General features: G+C 44.1%; 1 long non-coding RNA gene across 1 annotated transcript; it reads left to right on the forward strand.

The window, feature by feature from the left end:
- Positions 1 to 742: 742 nt before the first annotated feature.
- Positions 743 to 23,668, forward strand: LOC149319209 (uncharacterized). Its single transcript, XR_016279849.1, has 3 exons — positions 743 to 880; positions 5,595 to 5,709; positions 23,624 to 23,668. It is a non-coding gene; the product is annotated as an uncharacterized LOC149319209 (long non-coding RNA).
- The last annotated feature ends 689 nt before the right edge of the window (positions 23,669 to 24,357 follow it).

The following is a 24,357-nucleotide window of genomic DNA, read 5'->3' on the forward strand; positions in this document are numbered from 1 at the left end:
AGCCACAGGTGAGTAATTATTGTGCTGTAGCAGGGATATCTCATTAGCTTAGGTAAATACAAACTGGAATATAAGGGATTTGGAGAGAATGTCTGCCGTGAGAGATACCAAAGAATAATTTGGAGGCTGTTGCTTCAAGCACTCGATTGCCAAGTTTTAGCGGTAAATATGTTCAGCCTGGAAAGTTGGATCAAGAAACCTTTCCTGAACGAAAGCTATACAGGGCTGTGTCCTGGGAATCATCCCCTGGGTAGTTTGCTACAGTGGATAGCTAATAGAAAAAGAGTTCCTTGTTCAGACTCTGCTGCTCTTAGCCACCATCAGGCACTCAGGTGAAATCCCTCTCTTCTTTTCTACAATCCCCTCCATTTGTAACAAAACATTTAAGCTGGATGCTTTGAGTCCAAAGTCTTGGCTTCTGATTCAAGCTAACAACGGTGCAGTTACAGGGTTGGTGTTGCCAGAGGCCTGCTGGGAATGTGTGTGTCTCCCCACCCCCTCCTGCACAGCATACAGCATTACCCCAAGTTGGGCCCTCCAATTAGAAACATTCAAGAGGAAGCTAATTTAGTTTAGGCTGGCCTGGAGTCCCCCCCCCTTTCCCTCTAGCACAAATTGGTTCTTGTTGATAACCTGGAGTCCTCCAGTTCTAAAAGCAAAAGTGCCCGTGTGGGCCATATGGGGGGGGGGGGGAGGAGTAATCCAAAATCCATAGTATTGTATTGTATTTATTAGGTCCTGCAAAAGAATACAGAAATGTATGCAAAGCTGGAAAGCTCTGGATCTTCCCTTCAGGCAAGGGGATGCCTGCATGATGTCCTGAGAGAGAATGGAGGAGGAGGAGGAGGAGTCTGCAAGCATTGAAAGGAGCCTCTAACAGGTTGGTCCCATTAGCAGAGCATGGTATGTAGGAAGGGGGGGGAGCTGGTCACACAGATACACAATTTACAAGAGTGTCTTCACCACTCCAGTGTAGCATTAATTGATGCCTTGCATGGGTGATCCAGCCTTTGAAAGTTATCAGCCAACACTGAGAACACCAATAGCAGAAACAGAACTTGCTTCTCACCTAATCGCCTTAACAAAAGCATGCACTGTCCCTCATTGGAGAGGCGTTCCACATTTGGATGGAATACATATGTTGTTGTTAATTGCCACCCAGTCAAGCTTGACATATGGGGGACTCATGAATGAGAGATCTCCAAGATCGCCTGTTATCAATACACCTATGAAATAGTCCTTTGTGACTCATAGCTGGAAAGTAATGTGCTTGAGGTGACCTGGTTGTTGTCTGGTGTTTTGAATCATAATAACTCATTCACAAAAGTATGTCATTACTTGAATGGGAAGTGGGAGGGGGAGCCTGGTGAACAGATGATATAACATATGTTTAAGTCCAGGGGCCAATGCTCCCCACATCTGATTTGAAATCTGTCATACCTACACACTGAGCGTGGTGCTTACAACTTTCCTCTTTCTTTATTCCTAGTAAATGGTTACAATTGTCCAACCCCTTTCATATCCATTGTCCACACTATTTGGAAAAACCTAACAATCTCTGCATGAAAGCCAGCATGGTGTAGTGGTTTCAGCATTGGGCTATGACTCTGGAGAGCAGGGTTCAAAACCCCAATCAGCCATGGAAACCTATGGATAACCATGGTCTCTCATTCTCAGAGGGTGGCAATAGCAAACCCCCTCTGAAGAAACTTTCCAAGAAAACCCTGAGGATAGGGTCATCTTAGGGTTGCCATAACTTGGAAACTACTTGAAAACACAACAATAATAGCAACAACAACCTCTCTGTTGGATCCAGACTTAGTCATGCTTAGAGTAAATTTAAATCAGTGATATCTAAATTAGTAATGGGTGACTGAAGTCTAATTCATGTTAATGGACCTATACAACCCTGGGAGCTTCTAATGAATCATGAGGAAACAGAAAGGAGGATAGGGTTCCACTGAGTGACCTTGGGCAAGTCACTAGCTCTCAGCCTCAGAGGAAAGCAAAAGCAACCCTCCTATGAACAACTCTTGCCAAGAAATTATAGGGTCACCTTAGGGTCACCATAAGTGGAAAACGAAGACACACAACAACAACAAAAATGATTATTCAGCACTGATAACTAGCAGCTGAATGGGTCAACTCTCTTCATTGAGAATTAGAGTGCTAGGTGATTCTACCTGTGATATGTGACTTTGATGTTGTTGTTGTTGTGTGCCTTCAAATTGTCTCCAACTTATCACAAACCTAAGGTGACCCTATCATGACATTTTCTTGGCAATAATTGTTCAGAGGAGGTTTGACATTGCCTTCCTTGAGGCTGAGAGCATGTGACTTTACCCAGGTCACCCAGTGGGTTTCAAACCCCAGTCTCCAGAGTCGCAGTCCAACACTCAAACCACTACACCATCTGACTCTCTACTAGTAATAGCTTATTTACTCATGCAAGCCATCTCTTGAATGTTATAATCATCAAGCAATGGACATAGCTCTGTATCATTCCAAAACAGAAATGCAAGTTGTGCCTGATTAGAAAGATAGGGAATCTGCCTTATGTATTGATTCAGTTCATTGGCTGATATACCTCAGCCTTGTGTACAATGGAAATGGCCCAACTTGTCTTCAGTCAGTTGTTCTTGGCCCTACAGAGAAGACATCAAAACCTGGACCTTTGGTATACAAAACAAGTGTTTTGCCACTGAGGCATGCCATGCCTCACAGACAAATAAAAAGATGAAGACCTCATTTGAATATAAATAGATTTTTTAAAAAATGACTGGAAAACCCAGCTTAGCCTTTCCCAACCTGCTGCTATCAGGATGCTATCAGGTTCTTTATCTTAATATAATTTGTGTGACTACATATTTCAAAAACAATATATCATGAGATACTATATATATATATATATATATATATATATATATATATATATAGAGAGAGAGAGAGAGAGAGAGAGAGAGAGAGAGAGACTTTAAACTTAAGGAGCAAGATGCCTCTAAATCCAGTTCAGAATTTATTTTCACTGAATTTTCTGCACACAACTCACTCTTCCTCCCTCCCAAAACCAGCTTTCCTTCTTTCAGCCACCTGATTTAAAAAATGTTGTTTATTGTTGCTGCTAAAGCAAGTGAAACCCAGAAATCCTTTTAGATATATTCCAGCTCACCCAGAGATGTACACTGGGTCTAATTGTGGCACCTTTTGAGAGCTAAGCTCTGTTAGTAGGAGTGAGAGAAACCAACACAGGCCGAGCCAAGAAATCTTCACTTCTATAGGATAAGTAGAATCCTGTATTTCGCATACAGCCCAATCCTTATTCATCTTTACTTGGGAACAAACCTTCTGATCAAGACAAGGTGTTGGTGAGGCTTACTTCTTACTGTGCCTTTGGAAGAAAATGTCTCTAGTGCTACAGTTCAGAGCCTAGTCTAGAACCATAGGAGGTAAAGGAGGTGAAGGCGTGCAAGAAACTTACAGATACTAATTGAGTAAAGACTCCTCAATTACATTCAAACCACTGCACTTTTGTTACTTTCACTTGAATACCTGAAACGCAAGGCCAATACACTTCATGACTAGCTGAGTCTACCAGCACTCTTCAAAAACTGTTGAGGATTCAAGTTTCCTAAGGCTTCAGCCTTTGTTGAGGAAACCAAAATATCAAAACTATCAAAGCCAAGCCTGTTAGGGTCTAGCTTTAAACCAGCAGAGTAGCAGAAACGTGTCTTTGTCTAACCACGCTCCCTAAGGACTGAGGCTGACTCAAAAACAGCACAGATAGCTTGTAGTTTAAAAACAAAACGAATGGCTTGAATCTACATATGCCTAGACGCTGCATCCTAACCTAGCTAAGGAATAGTTCAGGTAAAAGAAGAACTCTTTATCGCTCCATCTTTCCAAAGAAAGTTGAGAGAGAGGGAGGCGGGAGAGCAGCAGGAGAATCTCTTTTTGTGTGTTTGTGTGTGAGAAAACTTCTTAAAGGAAGTCAGCTAAATCACATGATTTGTTTACCAATTTGCAAAAGTATTTATTGCCCTTGTGATTCAGCAAGGCCAAATGGCATGTTTTAAAGAGGAAGGCAGTGGAGTTTGCATGCAGGGGAAAACCTATGTATCTGAGGGAGAAGGCAATGATTTCCCAACAAAAACAGTTACCAGGTGATTTATCTTAGTCGTTTGAGTCCCTCCATACCTTTCCACCTCATGCAAGCCAAGAAGAGGTGTCACAGATGAAGAGTTTATTCCAAAACGATAAAGCCCATGTTAGATTTGATCGACATTGAAACGTTGGTTCGTGAATCATGTAGCCTCTACATGACCATGTAAAACCCCTAGGTGACCTTGGGCAAGTCACACTCTCTCAGTCTCAGAGGATGGCAATGGCCAAGCAAACCCCTCTGAAGAAACTTGCCCAGAAAGCCTTATGATAGGTCCGGGTCGCAGTATGTCTGAAACTACGTGAAGGCACACAACAACAACAACAGCAACAACAAACTAGTGAAGAGCATGAGGAGCGAACAAGAGACTGGAGGTGATTATGTCCTTCCATAGTTTAGGCATGTTCTGATTTGTTGTTTTGCAATGAAAAATGCAGCCAGCCAACTCTTCCCACAGACTTGGGGAAGAGCTCAGATTAGATTAGTTCATTGATCATAACCCTATCGTTTGAAAACGTTAACCAAGGAAAAGAAAATGTCTTCAAGAAAAACTCTGGTGGATCCCTCCCCCTCCCAGGTTAAGGAGGCATAAACCACAGTCTTTGAACCCATCTCACCAGAATCCCATTCAGTGGGACTTGAGCTTCGCTCAACTGAGTGAGACTCACTTCTGCTTTGGGTTTGATACTGCTTTAACTGCCATCACTCAATGCTTCTGCTATTTTTACTATAATAAACATGACTAGCTCTTGTCATGCAATAAAGAAGAGTCCAAGTCTCCTCAAGGAGTGGAGGCTTCTGCCCTTTGGATACGTTGTGACAGGAGAAATGAAGATCCCGACTCGGGTTAGTGGTTGTATTTAAGGAAACAGGCCGAGGGATGGCTAGAAGGTCCACTTGTACTAAAATACACATCTTTAAACTAGACCTGTCAGAATAAATGAAATTAATCTTAGTGTCGCCTTAAACGTCCCGTTCGTTTTAATGATCTCTGCTCTAGAACTGGATTTTGCTCAGAGCCGCCACAAGTGTAAAGCCAAATGACATTTTCTCCCCCAAGCATATTTCTCTGAAAAGTATTACTACTAAACTTCAATGCTATTGTGTGTGTATTGTGTGCCTTCAAGTCGTTTCCCACTTATGGTGACCCTAAAATCATGGGGTTCAAGACTTGTTCAGAAGAGGTTTGCCATTGCCTTCTTCTGAGGCGGGGAGAGTGTGACTTTCCCAGTGGGTTCCATGGTCGAGCTGGGAATTGAACCCTGGTCTCCAGGGTCGTAGTCCAACGCTCAAACCACTAGGACTTCTGAGTAAACGTGGTTAGGATTATATTGGGAGAAGGTCCCACCCAAAGGGAAAGAGCAGGCAATATCGCTGTGTTTGGGTTTTACTGAAGAATGAACTTTTATGGGATTTTTCTTCTTCTCCTTGGCAGAGTGGAGGGACTACTCAGAGCAAACCCCATCATCCCCAGACTGAGCCTCCTCTGCGCTGTGTGGAAACAGACGCCTGCCAAGGAACCGTCGAGGTAAATCGCTCCTCCTCTGGAGGTAGGTGGAGTTTATTCCTGTGATTCCTGTACTAGAGAAAGTAAACCTGTAGTAGGCCTCGGGCTGCGTAGCTTGGACGGAAAGGAGGACGGCCCATAATACAAGAAAGTGTTACTTTCAAACTGTCCCGCCTTGTCAAGCATATCCCTGATCTCTCTCGCCAGGTCGGAAAAAGCTGAGGGATTCTGGGAGATGCGGTCCAAACCCATCCCTTTGCCAAACTCTGCGGGGAGAGTAGGTCTCCATTGCTCCTTGTCATCATGGACTCCTGTAGAGGAGATGCTAGAGATCGTGGTGATGTCTACCTAAATAAATTAGGGAGAAGCAAAAGGATGCGGCCTCAACCTTGTACTCAAAGACAGGTCTGAATAGCAGGGGAGGATCTTTAATGCATAGGCTTTTCTCCCATCTCCATCACCTGCTCACTGTGCCAAAGTGGTTAACTATGGAATTCCAGAAACCTTAAACCTGTCCAGGTTGCTATGCCTCTTTCCCAGGATACATCAGCATGGGAAAGGCCCCCTAGAATCCCTGCTCTTCAAAAAGCTCAGCTCTTAGATCAAGGGTAAGATTCATGCATTCCTCCAGATGTTGCTGGACTGCATCCCCCAGCATTTCTCATAGCCTGGGCTGTGCTAGCTGGGGTGATGGCCCACTAACACCTGGAGGGCCCCACGGCTCCCACCTGCACAAGATCCACAGCTTAGTACAGAGGGTCACTTCCTCTGACTGTTTGTAGCATACTAGCTGTTCTGTATCATCTGTCATTTAGAGTCCTGTTCCTGAGGACATCCACACTGTACATTTGCACCAGTTTGATCCCACTTTAGCTGCCACCTTTCCATCCCATGGAATCCTGGCATTTGCAGTTTGCGAGGTACCTGGAATTCTTTGCTGGAGAATTTTTGTCCTGTACTTTGGGGAAACGAAGGTGAGCGGACTAGATCTCCCCAGAAGAAACGTCTAAGTGATGGAGCTGGTAAAGTGATATCAAACTGCTGTGGAGTGTAAATACAATTTATGGCTCATGTTCTAATCCATATTTCAAGCCAAAATAAAATGCTTGAATAGTACTCGGTGAGGAATACCTTTTGGGGGTTTTTTCCTGAGCTACAGTATGTGGCCATGTTCTAGAAGACTTTGTTTCTGATGTTTCGCCAGCAGCTGTGGCTGGCATCTTTAGAGAATGCATTTTCTGAAGATGCCAGCCACAGATGCTGGCAAAACGTCAGAAACGAAGTCTTCTAGAACATGGCCACATCATGGCCAGAAAAGCTCCCCCCCCCCCCCCCTCACAAAACCTATGGATGCCAGCCATGAAAACCTTGGATTTCACACAGGAATACCTTTTGTATCTGGTGTGTATCAGACACCATCTCTGCTCTCCCCTCAGGGTAGTATCATTTGTAAAACAAAAGCAGAAGGAATCCAAATTTGGTCTTCTTTTTAAAGAGAGGAGTTCAGGTCCTGCAAAATACTGACAGACCACTCTCTTAGATCATAACATAACTCAGAAAACATAGGATCTGGTCCAATTGCTAGGCCCAAGTAGAGTAGACTCACTGCACTTACTGTTCAGCCACTGCTCCAACTCTCCTCTAGTTGGGACCAGCAACTGGATTTATTTGACTGTAGCTGGAAGAGGATTACCTGGCCTGCACAGGTGAAGGCTAGAAATTGGATGGAGCCCAGAAAATAGCTGGGAAGGTGTGAGCTCTCAGCTTCCAGTGGTCACAATTTGCAAAATGAATAGGAGAATGAGATGAGACTCTTCCTTTCCCCTTTCCCAAGCCAGTCTCTTTCCGATCCCAAGCAACCTTGCCTACCTGATGGCTAAGGAAAGGTGAGCCTTTTTCTACTAACCGGTTATTGGGTTGGAAAGCAGCGGTGGTATCCTAGCAGCGTGAAAACAACCAAGGACGCATCCATAAGACAAGAAAAAGGAAGAACAGTGAACGATCAAAGGCGCAGCAATTCTGCAAAGAGAAAGGCTTTTAAAGAAGAAGGAGGAAGTAGGAAAAGGGAGAGACAAATAGTGAGAACGCAGTGCATTTCCTGCCCATATTAAAGACAGAATAAAATCAGCTTCACACACACACCAACCCCGAAAAGCCCTTGCCAGCCGAGCCTATTCTCAAGGTGCCGAAGGAGCCTGGAAAAGTGACAACGCAATTATGGCAAAGTACTAAGATCACTGCGGCTAACCTCTCGACCGTGCAGCCCAAATATTGCCAAATTGAATCCCCACATTATTTCTCCGAGCCAATTCAGGGAGGGAGGGAGAGAGAAAAAGAGCGAGCTAAAAATGGGATTTGGAGTTAAGTTCATCACTTCAATGTGTGCGCGATTTCTTTCTTGCCAGGGATTTTGGGAAAGACCACTTTTTTTTTGGGGGGGGGGATGAAGTAGTCAAGGGTTAGGTCTCAGCTTCGAAGTGTGCCTTATACCCAAGCCACACTTTTTCTCTTTCTTTCTTTCTTTCTTTCTTTCTTTCTTTCTTTCCTCGTTGCCGGTCCCGACGTAGGCGAATAGCCGGCGTTTGGTCTTCTTTCCCCCTCCGCTCGCTGTTTTCCGCTTTGGACCCCACCCTTCTTCCCCTTCCCAGCCCATTAGATGGCGATTACCTTACTGTCCTTATATGCCCAATTTAAAGGGAATTACCTATTACTTCAATTATTTCCTTCTTATCAACTGATGTTACACTACAAGGATTTGCATTGAAAAGACACAAAGCGGGAGCAAGCCGTGGCCCGTTGCCAAATAAAAGAGTAATGTTCTGGCGAATTTAGCCCAAATAATTTACTGCTGTATGAAAGTGGGGGAAGTGGAAGGTGAACCCTTTGACCAATAAATCTCTTCGGCATGTGAAGCCCTTATCTTGTCCCCTCCAATATATTCCACCCTAGGAAGCCATCATCACTGGCTCGGGTTTGTTATTTGTAAACCTTGATCTTCTGCACTCGGTGTCCTAAATATGGATAATTAGCATCAGTTTATCACGCCTCTGCATATTTTCTCTTCTCTCCAAACATGCATGCTTCTATTGGCTGCCATTCTGTCACAGAAGATTATGGAGACAGATTGCAGAGAATGAATGTGCTAAACGAGATTAGGAAGGAATAGAAATAGCAACTTGGCCAATAAATTCCTCGTGAGAGCCTTATCATACAATTACACGTTGACTTGTTTCACACTCTCCCAGCCTCTTAATCCAACGCCCCCACCAAGAATAAAAAAAAATATTCACTAATTTCTGAATTACTGCATATCCTCATGACTTGTCACTGAGAATGGCTGGAAGAAGCAACACGGTCGGAAAATAGAGCATCCAGCTTCCAAGCCAGGCGGGGAGGGGAGGGGAAGGGAAGGGAAGGGGGGAAGTAAAACAACAAGAAGAGGGGCCGGATAGAAACTTTATTCTGGAGGAAAGAAACTGGGATTGGAATAGCTTCTGGGAACCGTTACAAGAAGGTTTTGGCCTATATATTTCAGGTGTCAAGGATGGACACAGATTTGGGCTTGTTGGTTCCTTTTCCTTCCAAACTTTAGCACAGTTTCCTTCACTACCTTTCAACTATAAGCACATTAAAGCAGAGAAGTTGTTCCCCCCCTCAAAAAAGAGCATAAAATCGCCGTTAAAATGCTTAAGGCTTCCTTTTCGTTCCCTTGATTTCACTAAGAAGCAGTTAAGCCCCCGCTTAACGCCGCCGTTGAAATCAATGGGAGTTGTCCAGCTGGATCCTTCTCTTTCAATCTAGTGAAGTGGGAGGTAGTAAAGTGCTCATAGGAGTGTTGCCACAGCTTTTTAACACGGATCAAACTGTTCCCCGTCATCTGTTCATTCGTCATCAATAAGGGTGGAAGTCCAAGGAGAAGGTCTTCCAAAGTGAAGATCTGGACAAAGAAGGTGTAAAACTATGACCTCCTGAAGGTTTAGCCAGTAAAACTGTTGCACATGATGGACCTAACTTGCATTTCCAGACTTCGCCATCCTCAGAGACAGCTTTGCACAACGAGACTGCAGCCCTTGAGGGTGACCCACTGTCCTCACCACAAAGGAGGACAAGGCACCACAAAACATAGGACATTCCAGAAAAAAAGGAGGACATGACCAAATAAAAGCTAGAAACATTCCTAGAAATATTGTCCTTCTCCATATGGAGAACATTTTGGAATTCCTCCTGGACAGGAGGTTGAAAATGTAGGACAGGTCCTGGAAAAAGAGGTTATCTGGTCACCCTGGTTGAGGGTAACTGGTGACTGGTCCTTCCCTTGGGTCTTTCTCAAAATAAACCCTGTAGCCCCTTACATGAAAGAACCACGGTTTGGGCGGGAGAGGTTACTGATTCAGTTAGAGGAGCAGAAGAAGCATCTTATTTTAGTGTCAATTTATCTGAGTTCCTCAGTTTAGCAGTGAATGCTAAACTCCAGTGTTGTCAAAGCCAGACGCTTTCTTGAAGGATCCAGGAGGGGGAATGAAGGAGGAGGGAGTGAGGAAAGGACCCTCGTGGTTTCGTTGTGGATTTCTTTTCCTTAGAGAGACTCAGGGGTCAAGTCTGAAAAGGAAACATGGTGTATTTAGCTGCAGGATTGTTCCCAGAGGAAATTCACATTCCAAATTCTGGGACCCCGAATTCAAAGTGAACAAAGTTTTTGGAGCAGTTTGAACAAAGAAAACTACAAATCACATTCTTATTGGTTACACTGAATTAAACATTTACACCCCTGGGTGTTCAAATATTACACCTAACATACATCTCTATCCCCAATCTTTTGTTGGTATGTTTTGTTTCACTGTCCCTAAGCTGTCTCTTGCAGTATTTCCTTTATTTGGGTTAACATCTTGAGCTAGGAGCCATTTCCAAAATGTTTACATTCCTAAACAGAGAAATTGTCATGACCCGAATAACAACTTTTGATCTCAGTGTTCCAGTACTATAATTTCCCCAACTCCTGAGCATAGTAAAATTCCAATTTAAATCTACCCACCACAGTTGAAAGGCCGAAGACTGGGAGCCAAAGACTGCTTACTGAGGAAACAGGTTCCTGGATCCTGTGAATGGAAGCTGACAGGACAGACCTCAACTCTTTAGAAATGGGGTGCTGGAGGAGAGGTCTACGAATATCATGGACCTAAAAAGACAGATGGATCAACCCTGGATCAGATCAGACCTGAACTCTCACTAGAAGCCAAGATGACTCAAAATGAGGTCACTTTGGACATATCCATGAGAACATTGGAAAAGACAATAATGCTTAGTAAAATGGAAGGCCAGATCCACCCTGGTGTAGTACCTTTGAGTGTTGGAGTAGGACCCCGGAGACCAGAGTTTGAATCCCTCCTCTCCATGGAAACCCACTTAAGAAAGAAAAACGAATGGATCCTAGGATGGGAAACTATTCCAAGCTGCACAACAGTAAAAAAAAAGTGGAAGGCAGTAGGGAAAGAAGACCAGGCTCCAGATGGATTGAGTCACTCAAGGAAGCCCTGAGTTTGCAAGACCTGAGCAGGGCTGTTGATAGCAGTGGGACTTGAAGGTCTCACATTCACAGGAGGAGGGCCATAAATCCAAGTCGACTTGGCAGCAGTTAACAACAACAACAGTAAAGCTCCGTGAAAGTGGGCAACTACGTGGTATTCTGAGTGTGCAAGAGGAGCAGAGATCATAGAATCGTAGAGTTGGAAGAGACCCCAAGGGCCATCCAGTCCAACCCCATTCTGCCATGCAGGAAATCTCAATCAAAGCATCCCTGACAGATGGCCATCTAGCCTCTGCTTAAAGACCTCCAAGGAAGGAGACTCCACTTCACTCCGAAGGAGTGTCTTCCACTGTTGAACAGCCTGACTGTCAGGAAGTTCCTCCTAATGTTGAGCTGGAATCTCTTTTCCTGGAGCTTGCATCCATTGTTCTGGGTCCTAGTCTCTGGAGCAGCAGAAAACAAGCTTGTTCCCTCCTCAATATGGCATCCCTTTAAATATTTAAACAGGGCTATCATATCACCTCTTAGCCTTCTCTTCTCCAGGTTGAACATCCCCAGCTCCCTAAGTCATTCCTCATAAGGCATGGTTTCCAGACCCTTCACCATTTTAGTCACCCTCCTTTGGACACGCTCCAGTTTCTCAACGTCCTTTTTGAATTGTGGTGCCCAGAACTGGACACAGTATTATTCCAGGTGGGAATTCAAAGCAGGATGCAGCTGGACAAGTGGTTTGAGAAACAAGTTCCTGCTCTAGAAACAAGGTTCTCTCCTTTGAACCTGCCTGGATAACACCCGCCACAGGCCCCTCTCTGCCCTTAGGCAGCTTCAGTTGTAACCTCAGGAGATTTGTGTGTGTGTCATGAAAGAGCAGGAACTTGTTTAGTGTCGTGTTGTATTTTTACTGCAAGGAAGAGACACTTGGCCTTGTGTTTCAAGCGCTGCAAATAAAGGAGCACGCCTTAAGTTGCTGTGTCCACTTCGGGAGCCAATGCATTTGCTGCCTTGCCTCAGACAGTAAAAAGTCTTGGTTCAGCACTAACTAGCCACTAACTAGGCTTCAAACCGATGCCACGCCTCATTGACTCAAGGCGTTGCAAAAGTACGTTGAGCCTAAATTTTACGATTATTAGCTGACTAGCCAATCGAATAAATGGGCAGACAAGCCCTTGGTGAACTAAATAGGGCTTACTGTCTGAAAAATCCGAAATGCTGAAGGCTTGAGCCAGTATGGTTTTGAATAATGGGCCAGGACTCTCCCTTTCAGACAGGGAAACCCTCTGGGGCTGGGTGGTCTTGAGCAAGATCAGATCTTGGCAGGAAAACCCTGTGATCAGTTGGCCTTGACTTGAAGGCACCCAACGACCAATGAAGGCTTGATGGATCTGGCCCTGCAAAAGTTTGAGATTCCTTATTGTCAGCCTGTTCTTAAAATGGGGGTTGAATTCCTGCACCAGATAAGGGTGTCTTTAGGAAGGAGATAGACCTGCTTGCCACCAGGTGCTGTCAGGATACTGCTAGATAATTGGGATAGGAAGTTAGATGTTCACTCCCGAGTCATGTGTAGAATGGACTGATCCTTCCTTCCTACACTTCAGGGGTCCATAAAGGAGGATATCCTCCTGCAATAGGACCCAGTTAGGGGGCTTCTGTTAATATTGCACCCTCCCCATTTGGAGAACCCGATCGTTAAAAAAGGAACAACATAATCTGAAAGTCTCTCTTTTACTGAAAAAAAGGAACTTGTAGCACCTTTGAGACTGAAAAAACAGAGTTGGGGCTGTCTCAAACTTCAGCCTACTTCTTCAAAAGCATCTCTGAAGAAGAAGCAGAAGTAAGGTGAAGTCCACGAAGGAAGTACCAACTTCTTGCCACTAGTACCAACTGCTACCAACTTCTTTCTTTCAAGTCTCAAAGGTGTTACGAGATCTTTTTGCATACTGATTTTCCAGTATATCTTTGAATTCTAGGAAGAAAATATACTTAGCAAGAGTGCCCTGGACTTCTGTGGCCACTTTTTCACAACATCAACACTTAAGCAGATGTTAGTTTCTTTGTGGGTTTTTTGTGCTATGTGGCCATGCGCTAGAAGAGTTTATTCCTGACGTTTCGCCAGCACTTAAATAGATTGTAAGCACAATTTTTACTGCGAAGTCAGTCCTGCTTTCCCTTTGACTTTAGTGGCAAGACAACGCCAAGCAAAATCTTGCTCGCCTGTAAAAGGAGATTCATAGGAGGAATTTCAGCTGAAATCAACGAGACTTCCTTCTGTCTAGATATTCGTAGGACTGCGCAGGTTTTAGTACTCTTGACTGTTGAAGCCTTTGCTGATATTATTAAACCTTCCTTTCTTGTCTTTCCTCTGAACCCCTGATGTTCCCAAATGTACTGCTTTCGCAGGAACCCTTGCAATAGGACACTCTGCAAAATACGGGTTGTGAAATGTATTTTTTAAAGAGGAAAAGTAAAAAAGGATCTTTTCAGAGTTGCTTGTGAGGACGATTTTTACGGTTAACTTTCTTCCTCAAAGACAACCAAGCTGCTTTTAAACAAAAGGGAGTTGGGAACCAAAAGAGGAGCCTCACAGATGGTAGGTAGGTAGGTAGGTAGATGGGTAGATGGGTAGATAGACAGACAGACAAACAGATGGGTAGCTGGGTAGCTGGATGGGTAGCTGGTAGCTGGATGGGTAGCTAGAGAGACAGATGGGTAGCTAAACTAGTTGGCTTGCTAGGTGGATAGTTAATCCACCCCTCGGCGCCTCCTTGATTTTTTCGCCCTTAATCTGGGAACCAACCGGGTATTTCGCTCCCTCCCCCGTTCCTTCCAGTGCCTTTCTTCCCTCCCCTTCGGGGCCGAGTGTGTGAGGAGAGCCGGGGCCGGGGAGGCTGTGTGGAGCGATTGTGAGGGTCTCTGCTGGAATTTGGCAGCGCCGGCCCTTGGCCAGGAGCCCCATGCTGACTCCCATTCACTGGGGCCGGGCTCGGCGGGCTTTGCGAGGTCCACTCAGCCGTGCAACTCAATGGCTCCACAAAGCTGATTACAAGCTCCAGCGCATTCCTGAAGGAGCCCGAAGCGACGCAGGTGCAAACGAGCCCAGGGAGCCCCCCCCCGCCCCCGATCCCCGGGCCCAGGAGGGGAAGAAAGAAAGAAAGAAAGAAAGAAAGAAAGAAAGAAGGCCAGCTGGGAAAGGCCCCGACCACACAGAGCCAGCCCACCGAGGGAGGGCCTTGGGAAACGGGGCACAGAAAACCAAGGTTGGGGTCTAAAACACTCAAGAAAGAACTCAAGAAACCGATTGAACTGGGGCTCAGGGCTAGGGGATCCTGGGAGTTGTAGTTTGTAACTGAGAAGGCTCAGATTCTCACGACACTACCGTCCCCACAACCCTCTAGCATTGGTCTCCAACTGGATCATTTCTGCAGCGTTTTCTGGACCACTCTGGCTTAACCAAATCGCCCCTCCTGAGCCTCCTGGCCCTTGGGGGACTATAATTCCCAGGATGCCCCCCCCCCCAGTAGCCACCCTGGCTAGGAGACTCTGGGAGCTGTGGTTCCCCCCCAAAAAAAGCACCCTTCCTTTTATTGCGCTTCGGGTGTAATTCTTCCTGGGCGGGTCGCAGGTCTTTCTTTTGCTTTGAAAAAGCTCGGCAACATTTTGAAAAGTGTGTGTGTGTGTGTGTGTGTGTGTGTGTTGTCTATATTACTTTTTGTCTATATTTTGTATATACTGTTTGTCTATACTTTGGACATATATACTGTATATACCGTATTACTTTTGTGTGTGTGTACCCAATTAATGGGGAGGGGGAGTTAGGGAGGGCGAGGGGATCTTCTACTCCGTCCAGTAGTACCTCCCTCTGCCATCCTTGGGGAAGAAAGGCGGGGGATTGTTTGCTGACACAATGAGAGCCAGGATGCCCTTGCCTCCCTTCCCCAGGAGCCCAGCACCCCCCTGGCAGGGATTGTTTTTGGAGGGGAGGAATCCCTGCCAGTCTCTCATCGCCTAGCAGAATGGAGGCAAGCCAGAAAGCTTTCCGACATTCTCTTTCGCCATCATTTATCACCCCCCTTTGCCCCCAATGCCTCCGTTTCCCTGCCTTCAGCCCCTCCCTGTTCTCCTTTTCCAGGACACATCCTCCATCTCAACCTTGCCTATCTAGGAGGGAATTCTCAAAGATCCTCCATCTGGCGCATCACTAAGAAACACGGATTAATGTCGGGCTCTGTTGGCTGTGCTCTAGAAGAGTTTATTCCTGATGTTTCGCTTGTAGCTGTGGCTGGCCTCTTCGGCTGCATCCACATTGGAGAAATAACCCTTTTTGGCACCGTTTTAAGTTTGGCTCAAGGCTCCGCTCTGGGCCCCACAACAAACTCCAACTCCCAGAATTCCATAGCCAAAGAGTTAAAGCAGTGCTAAACTGGATTATTTCTCCAGTGTGGACGCAGCCTACGTGTGTGTGTGTGTGTGTGTGTGTGTGTGTGTTCCCTTGCCTCCTCCTCCTCCTCTGCCTCCAACGTGGAGCAAGTGCCCCCCTCCCCCCGCGCCCGGTTGCCTTGGCAGGCAAGGAAGGTGCAGCTCTCCGATGTTCTTTTGTCTGATAACTAATTCAAGTTAATGCGATCTTTATGGAAAGCTAACAGCGGATAATTGTCTATTTTCCTCGCCAACCATCTCCCGCACAATCGCGGCTCGGGGGGAACCTGCGGCTGGATTAATCGGTCCTATATTTCCCCGAGATCAGCGATCGGTAAACACTGGGAGGGAAGGGAAAGCAAGGCTCAGCCCCCGTTCCTCCGCCTCCCAAAGGATCGCAGCCCTCCGGGAGGCTCTGGGTTCGAATCCTAGACCCCAATGCGAGTGGGTTTTTACAGGTGGCTTTCCTTGCCCCTGCGCCTTCTCTCCAAAGTTGTTGTTGCTGTGTGCCTCCTCATTTTTGACTGATGGCCAACCTATCATAGGGCAAGTTTCTTCAGAGGGGGTTTGCCCTTGCCATTATCTTCTGGGACTGAGAGAGTGTGACTTATAGCCCAAGGCCACCCACTGGGTTTCCATGGCCGAGCCAGGATCCGAACCTTGGTCTCCATAGTCCAACACTCAAAACTGTAGCAGATTAATGTAAAAACCAGAATTATAACCAGATTTACTAGGGAGCCGATCGGAAAGGAAAACATAGGTCCAAAACACACTGCAGAAATAATCCAGTCTGAGACCACTTTAACTGCCCTGGCTCAATGCTAGGGAATTCTGGGAACTGGGGTTTTGTGAGACATTTAGCCTTCTCTGTCAGAGATCTCTGCTGCCACAATAAACTACAACTCCCAGGATTCCCCCAGTACATTTCAGTGCTATAATTTTCAATTCCCAGAACAAGTGAAATTCCAATTCAAATCTACCCAATCCGCCCCGAGGGCAACAAACTCCAACTCCCAGAATTCCATAGTCTTGAGCCAGGAAAGAGTTAAAGCGGTGCCAAACCGGGTTCTTTCTCCAGTGTGGATGCAGCCTACTTGTGTGTGTGTGTGGGGGGGGAATCCAGACCGGACTTCAAGTGTCAAGAAGAGACACAGCTGAGCACTAAAGTCAGAATCGTCCCAAGGATTCCCAACCGTGGAGGGGTTTGGAACTTGACTCCCAGGATTCTTGGCGGCAGGGGCTTCTGGGAGTGGGAAGTCCAAAATGCCCGGAGAACCAAAGTTTGGGGATCTCAGCGGTATTCCCCATCACCATGCATGGATGTGAGAGCTGGACAGGGAAGAACGAAAACCAATGCGCTGGAGTGCTGAGGGTACCAGTCTGACACCACTTAAACTGCTATGGAATCATGGGCTTCTGCAGTTAGCCCACTCTGTCAGAGAGCTCCAGTGCCACAACAAACTGCAAATGCCCAGGATTCCACAGCCTTGAGCCTGTGACAGTTAAAGCGGTTTCAGCCTGGATCATCATTGCTGCAGTGCGGATGCAGCCCCTATAGACAAAGTAGGAAATAGCAGGGCTTCCTTCAGAGTAAGGTCTCCTTGAAAGCCACCAGACTTTGGTGAAGGGTCTGGAAACCATAAAGCCCTATGAGGAACGCCTTAGGGAGCTGGGCATGTTTAGCCTGGAGAAGAGACGGTAAAGAGGTGATATGACAGCACTGTTTAAATACTTGAAGGGATGTCATATTGAGGAGGGAGCAAGCTTGTTTTCTTCTGCTCCAGAGAATAGGACCCGGAGCAATGGATGCAAGCTACAGGAAAAGAGATTACATTAGGAGGAACTTCCTGAGAGTAAGAGCTGTTCGACAGTGGAACAAACTCCCTCGGAGTGTAGTGGAGTCTCCTTCTTTGGAGGTCTTTAAACAGAGGCTGGATGGCCATCTGTCGGGTATGCTTTGATTGGGAGTTCCTGCATGGCAAAATGGGGTTGGACTGGGGGTCTCTTCCAACTCTACGATTCTATGATTCTATCATTCTGCCCGCCTGAATCGAGGTTTTGAAGGGGGGAAGGAGCTGAAGTCCGCCCCATAGTGCAGGCCTTCTATAGGCCAATCAATCAGTTAATCATTTTATTGTGATCAATGATGACATCTACTCCAGAGATTCAATGTTCATATTCTTCTATAGGCCTACTCCAGAGGATCAGCGATCCGAGTCTTCTGTAGGACTACTCCAGAGGAATCCTCACTGAGGTCAATGGGACATAAGCCCAGCCAAGCGTCTACACCCCATTCCTACCATCCTGAGAAAGGAATAAAGTGCCTACAGAAGGTTCCAACCACTTCCCTAGAAGTCTTTCTAGAGTCTCATTGAAAGCAGTGGTCTTATTCTTCCAAGGAAAAAATAATTATAACCCCGCCCCGCGAACTGGCTAGTTTTCCTGGGTTGTTTTCCTAGGACTCCCTCTTCACCATCACCATCACCATCATCATCGGGCGATTGCAGTCGTTTGCAAAGTCTTAGCCCCCTTAAGTCTCTTGCAGCAAGGGAAAGGGAAGGGAAAATGTGGCAACGCTTTTAAGATTACAGTAACTGGGTTTTTATTTTAGCGTGAGCTTTCTTGGATATCAAACCACACTGTTCTGAATCTGAGTCTGAATCTCATACTTATACGTATATATATATATATATATAGTCTTAAACGTGCTGTTAAGTGTTCTTTCTTCCGCCTTTTTATGTTGCAAGAGACTACCGCCTCTTCCGCATGGCAGGAATAATCCGGATTGACACCGCTTGAACTGCCCTGGCTCATTGCTATGGAATTCTGGAATTTGTATTTCCCCAAGCGCCTTAACTCTTTTCTGGCTCAAGGCTATGGAATTCTGGGAGTTTGTTGTGGGGCGCGGAGCGGAGCTATATATAAGTTATATATTTATATAGGTTATGTATAAGTCTATATAACTTATAAACACAAATATATTCCCTGTCTAACCTGTATATACTCAACTATATACAGCTTTAAAAGTTATATTTGGGCCTGGCTTTCCTTTTCAACTGAGAAAGCCAGGATCTGGGGTTTGTTGGTCTTATAAAGCCCTACAAATTGATGCTAACAAAACTCCCCAGGTCAGAGTTCCCTTTCAGATCTTGGTCCTTCTCTCTCTGTGCCAGTTCCCAGAATCTAGAGGTTGGCATGGGCTTGGGGTCCCGGGCACAACCTGGGCCCTTGGCCTCCTCTCACCTGACTCTTGCCATCCCTGGCATCCCAGGGGGATGGCTCTGGGAACAAGGCCGGGCGCCGAGGCAGAAGAGACTTTGAGGCCAAGGGCAGCAGCAGCAGCAGCAGCAGCAGCAGCATCAGGGAAAGGCCAAGCCAGAGAGAGGAGAACACTGGCGCCCATTGTCTCGCCCGTTTCAAAGCCAAGCCCAGCTGCAGCGGCGTTGCTGGCCTCGGCCGGCGGTTGCTAGACGAATGTCACCACTGCAGAACATCACCTCCAGGAGAAAGAAAGAAAGGAAGGAAGGAAGGGCTGCTGGGGGAGACACACACAGAGAGGAGGGCTGCACCCTTGGCCTGCAGAACAGCAGCCTCCCCTGTTTGCCAAAAGAAAAAGGGAGAAATGGAAAAGAAAGAAGGAAAGAAAGAAAGAAAGAAAGAAAGAAAGAAAGAAAGAAAGAAGACCATGAAGATGATCAACATCAGCATCATCTGGAAATAACCAGACACAAAGATTTCGGGGAAACATCTCTAAGCATCCCAAATGCTTCCCTCTCTGAGGTCCGACGTGGTTCCTAGGGTTCTCTCCTGGACATCAGATCCTGCTTACATTTCTCTGCATTTGTCCCTCAGTCTCTGTTTTTTCAATTCATAAACCCCTATATACTCGACTGTGTATGGGCGTATAAGTTATATATGATATATATATATATATATGTATATATACTTGACTATATACAGGTTTATTACACACACACACATCTATATAATTTATAAATACAAATATACTCCATGTTTAACCTGTATCTGGTTTATAGGTTGTATATATTTATATATGTTATATATAAGACTATATAACTTATAAACACATATACTCCATATTTAACCCATATATATTTGGCTATATACTAGTTTATAAGTTATATATATAAGTTATGTATAAGACTATATAACTTATAAACACAAATATGCTCCATGTTTAACCTGTATATATTCAACTGTATGCAGGTTTATAAGTTATATATGAATTATATATATAAGTTATATATAAGACTGTATCACTTATAAACCCAAACATACTCCATTTTAATCCATACATATTCAACTATATATGGGTTTATTATATATATATATATATATATATATATATATATATATGTTGTATGTAAGTCTATATAACTTATAAACCCATACATATGCCACATTTAACATGTATGTACTCGACTATAAATTGACCTCATGTATAAATCAAAAGCAGGTTTTGGGACCAAAATGTTGTATTTTTGTTATGGCCCATGGATAAGTCAGGGGTAAAACCTAGGATTATATAGCAAAGGATCTAAAGGATGTAGTAGAGGGAAAACAATGCCAAAGAAGGTTTAAAATTCCAGCAGGCAAAACTGTTTGTGCTTATCCTAAAGGCTGGATGAATGCGAGAGTAGAGGCGGGTCAGTGCTTCCAGGGCAGAGAATGCTCTTGCCCTTCACCAGGGATGTTCCTTTAACAAAAATTAACAGTTAATGTATATACGTACATTGACCCATGGATAAGACAACTGGTTTTTTTTGGGGGGGGAGTCAATTTTTTGGCTAAAATTTCTAGATTTATATATTAGTATATACAATATGCTCTAATATTAGTACTTAACTGCTTTTTAACTTTTGCAATTAATGTTTTAGTTTCATCTTTTTAGATTATTGTAAGCCACCTTCAACCACATTTTGGGAGAAAGGCCGGGTATAAATCTCATTCATAAATAAATAAATAAATAAATAAATTTAATAAATAAATGAGAAAAAAATTTAGAGATGATGATAGATAGATAGATAGATAGATAGATAGATAGATAGATAAGCCTGATGCCTCAAGGCCTCTGGACTGCTTTGCCCTCTCCAGGCAATTTTCAAAAGCCATCCATATTTATTTCTTTAATTAATCTATAACACAACTTTTTCTTGGCACAGGACCCAAGCTGGCTTACAACAAATTAAAATAAAGTGCCATTACATTAAAAAAATATTATTATGCAGGAGTTTAAAAAACTAATTAAGTCAAAGCACAAAGCGAAAACATTTGGAACATATTTAAAAAAGGATAAAAGCACATCATACCTCATTAAACATCCTTTCTGCCACATGAGTTAAGAAGTTCTTGTGAGCTTTCAAGTCACTTCCAACTTACGACAGCCTTAAGGCAAACCTATCACAGGGTTTTCTGAGACTGAGAGTGTGTGACTTGCCCAAGGTCACTGTGTAGGTTTCCATGGTCAAGCTGGAATTCAAAACCTGGTCTCCAGATCCACAGAGCCTAGGAACCACCTAAATAAAAATAAAAAGACTGCAGGGGAATAGAGAACAGAGAGAAGGCCAGCCAATCCTCCTGTGGGAGGAAGTTCTACAGCTTGGAAGTAGCTATGAAAAAGCCTGTCTCTTGTGTTCTCACTCAACATGACTGTTATAGGACCAAGAGAAAGACCTCCGCTGTGGATCTTAAACTCAAGCAGGTTTATATATGGAAATACAGTCTTCAAGACATCTTCCCAAAATTTTTTGTTTATTTATAGCTGTTTATTTTCCCCCTCTTTTTTTAGCTATATATATATATATATGCAAAATTCAGAGACATAGCCATGTTACTCTGGAATATCAGTATGCAAAGGGATCTTCTGGCACCTTTGAGACTGAATGAAAGATGATGTAGCATAAACTTTCCTAGACGCTTCAATATCTGTTCACCTAAAAAAATTGTTTATTGTTTCATTCATACAATTATTTAGGAATCAAGTGTGGTGGAATCTCTTCCTTTGGAGGTTTTTAAACAAAGGCTGGATGGCCACCTGTCGGGGGTGCTTTGAATGCGTCTTCCTGCATGGCAGGGGGTTGGACTGGATGGTCAGTGTGATTGTTAGGTGGACCTGTAGCGGGTTGATGGACCAAACTCAAAAGCTCCTCTTCATCCTGGAAAGAAGTGATTAGTGGGGTTCCACAGGATTCTGACCTGGGTCCAGTGCTATTCAGCATCTAAATGACTTGATTCTAGGCTGTATCAATAAGAGTGTAGTAATAGTACCACTCTATAATCCTGCCTTGATCCACCTCGGAGTGGTGGGAAAATACAAATAATAATAATAATAATCCCTAAGCTTAGTTTTTTGTGGTTTTTTCGGGCATGTGGCCAAGTTCTAGAAGAGTTTCTTCCTGACGTTTCAGAAGATGCCAGCCACAGATGCTGGTGAAACGTCAGGAAGAAACTCTTCTAGAACATGGCCACATAGCCCGAAAAACCCACAAAAAACTATGGATGCTGGCCATGAAAGCCTTTGACTTCGCAACCCCTAAGCTGCTCCTCATAGGGCCTGGTTTCCAGATCATTCACCATAATAATAATTTTCCTTTGGTCATACCTCATTTGGAATATTGTGTCCAGTTCTGGGCACCACAGTCCAAGAGGGATATTGACAAGGACGCCCAGAGGAGGGTGACCAAAATGGTGAATGATCTGGAAACCATGACTTAAGAGGAGCAGCTTAGGGAGCCAAATAGGTTTAGTCTTGGGAAGAGAAGGTTAAGGGTAACATGATAGCCATGTTTAAATATTTGAAGGGATGTCATATTGATGCTGAAGCAAGCTTGTTTTTTCCTGTAGTTTGAATCCATTGCTCCATAACCTAGTCTCTGGAGCAGAAGAAAACAAGCTTGCTTCAGCATCAATATGACAATATGAGATTCCACCTAAACATTAGGAAGTATTTCATGATGATAAGAACTGTTCCACTGGCATCACTAGAGGGGTGCAGGCCTCACCAGGTGACACTCTAAGGAGGTGAATCACCTCCTTAAATGGGCTGTGGAGTTCATCAGCATTCCTTTAAAATGCTGAAGAGCTGTGAGTGGGGTGAGTGTTTCTTTAAAAACATCATATCTTACCAAATTTTCACTTTAAACACATGAAGCTATGTACATGTAAATACATGTGCGTATGATATTGCAATGTAATGGTATAATTTTAATTTTGCTATTTGCTTATATCTCAAATACAGTGGGCCCTTGGCTGCAGTTTGGTTCCAGGACCCCCAGTGAATAACTTGTATATATAATCTGTGGATACTCAAGTCCCAGTCAATACAGTGGCAGAGTAAAAATATATAAAATGGCAAAATCAAGGTTTGCTATTTGAAAATTATATATTTTTAAAAAATATTTTCAAGTTGTAGATCCTGGACTCTGTGGATAAGGAATCAGTGGATAAAGAATGCTGAGTGTATTGCCACTGCATTCAGTGATATATGGAAATTACAATTTAAGAGTAACATTAGCCCAAAAACATACTAAGGATTCTGTGTAGTGTGGAATGAGTGGAAGTCAATGGAGGTGGGTGGGTGGGTGACACCATGAGTTAGCACTGGGTGCCACCAAAGCAGGCAATAATAATACAAAGAGAGGTAGAAGGTTCAGCAAGCAAAACCTGCTTCTAATTGAAAGAGCGGCGTGAAAGTTTGTCTTGCTGGATTTCAATACTGGACAATGATGGAGTTTTTAAAAAAAGCTTTTTCAATTAATGGAAGACATGGGCTGCATTCCAATAGACAAGGCCTTCCCCTCTTGATGCCTTTCAGATGTATTGGGATGGGGATGATGAGACCTGCAGTATAGTACATCTGAAGGCCATTGGTCTGGGAATGGCTGCTATAAACACATTCCCTGGGAGAAAGTCTCATTGATGAAGAAAGGATTGTGCTGTTAGGGGGGAGTCCAGAAACAATTTGTTTGCTCATTATTCTTTCTTTTCTTTTTTCTTTTAGGTGCCTCTGCTGATTCTTTCCTCTTTCTCAATAGGGATTTTAAAGCTGAACCAGGCCTCTTATGATGAAAATGGCTTTTCCTTTCCAGTACACCTATGCTGAGGATGAACCATAATTATCATGGCCTGCTTGTGGATGTCCTGTGGAATCTTAACTAGTGACTTTCACAAGCCCAATAGTCCATCTTGAACTGATCTAGGAAACCATTTCTTGGGTCCTAGACAAGTTAGGAGAGTCAGAAAGGTTTCTTGTCAGATATTAACTATCATTTTATAATTATGGGACTGAGAACTGCATACCATTTCTTCTTTATTGCTAGATAGTTGTAATCCCCAGTAAGGCCATGGTAGGTCTTGCAAGTCAAAGAAAGTCCATTCCTTGCTTTTCCTCCTAAATTTAACTCCTTTTCTCCCTTTCAAGAAGTGAAAATCTTTCCTTAATATCATAGATTACAAAAGCTAATTCTTAAGGTAAAATGTCTTACATTTTGTAATTCTGCAATGCAAAGCAGAATTAGGAAATTCTAGACAAATTAGTTTGGTAAATTTTACTGTGTTTTAGGAGGGTTGTTTGTTTTCTTAGTTCAAGTAATCTGCATTTTTTAGGTGAAGAAGATGTAAAATATTTCTGCAAACAAAACTAAAAAACAAAACATCAGGCACAATTTCAAGTCAATAAGCCTGTGTTTAATAATCAGATCCTATCTGATATTGGAAGCTAACCAGGACTAGTCA

The sequence above is a fragment of the Sceloporus occidentalis genome, unplaced genomic scaffold (assembly GCF_023333645.1).
Source record: "Sceloporus occidentalis isolate IW3139 unplaced genomic scaffold, rSceOcc1.0.p SCAF_2, whole genome shotgun sequence".
NCBI classification, from domain to species: Eukaryota; Metazoa; Chordata; class Lepidosauria; order Squamata; family Phrynosomatidae; genus Sceloporus; species Sceloporus occidentalis.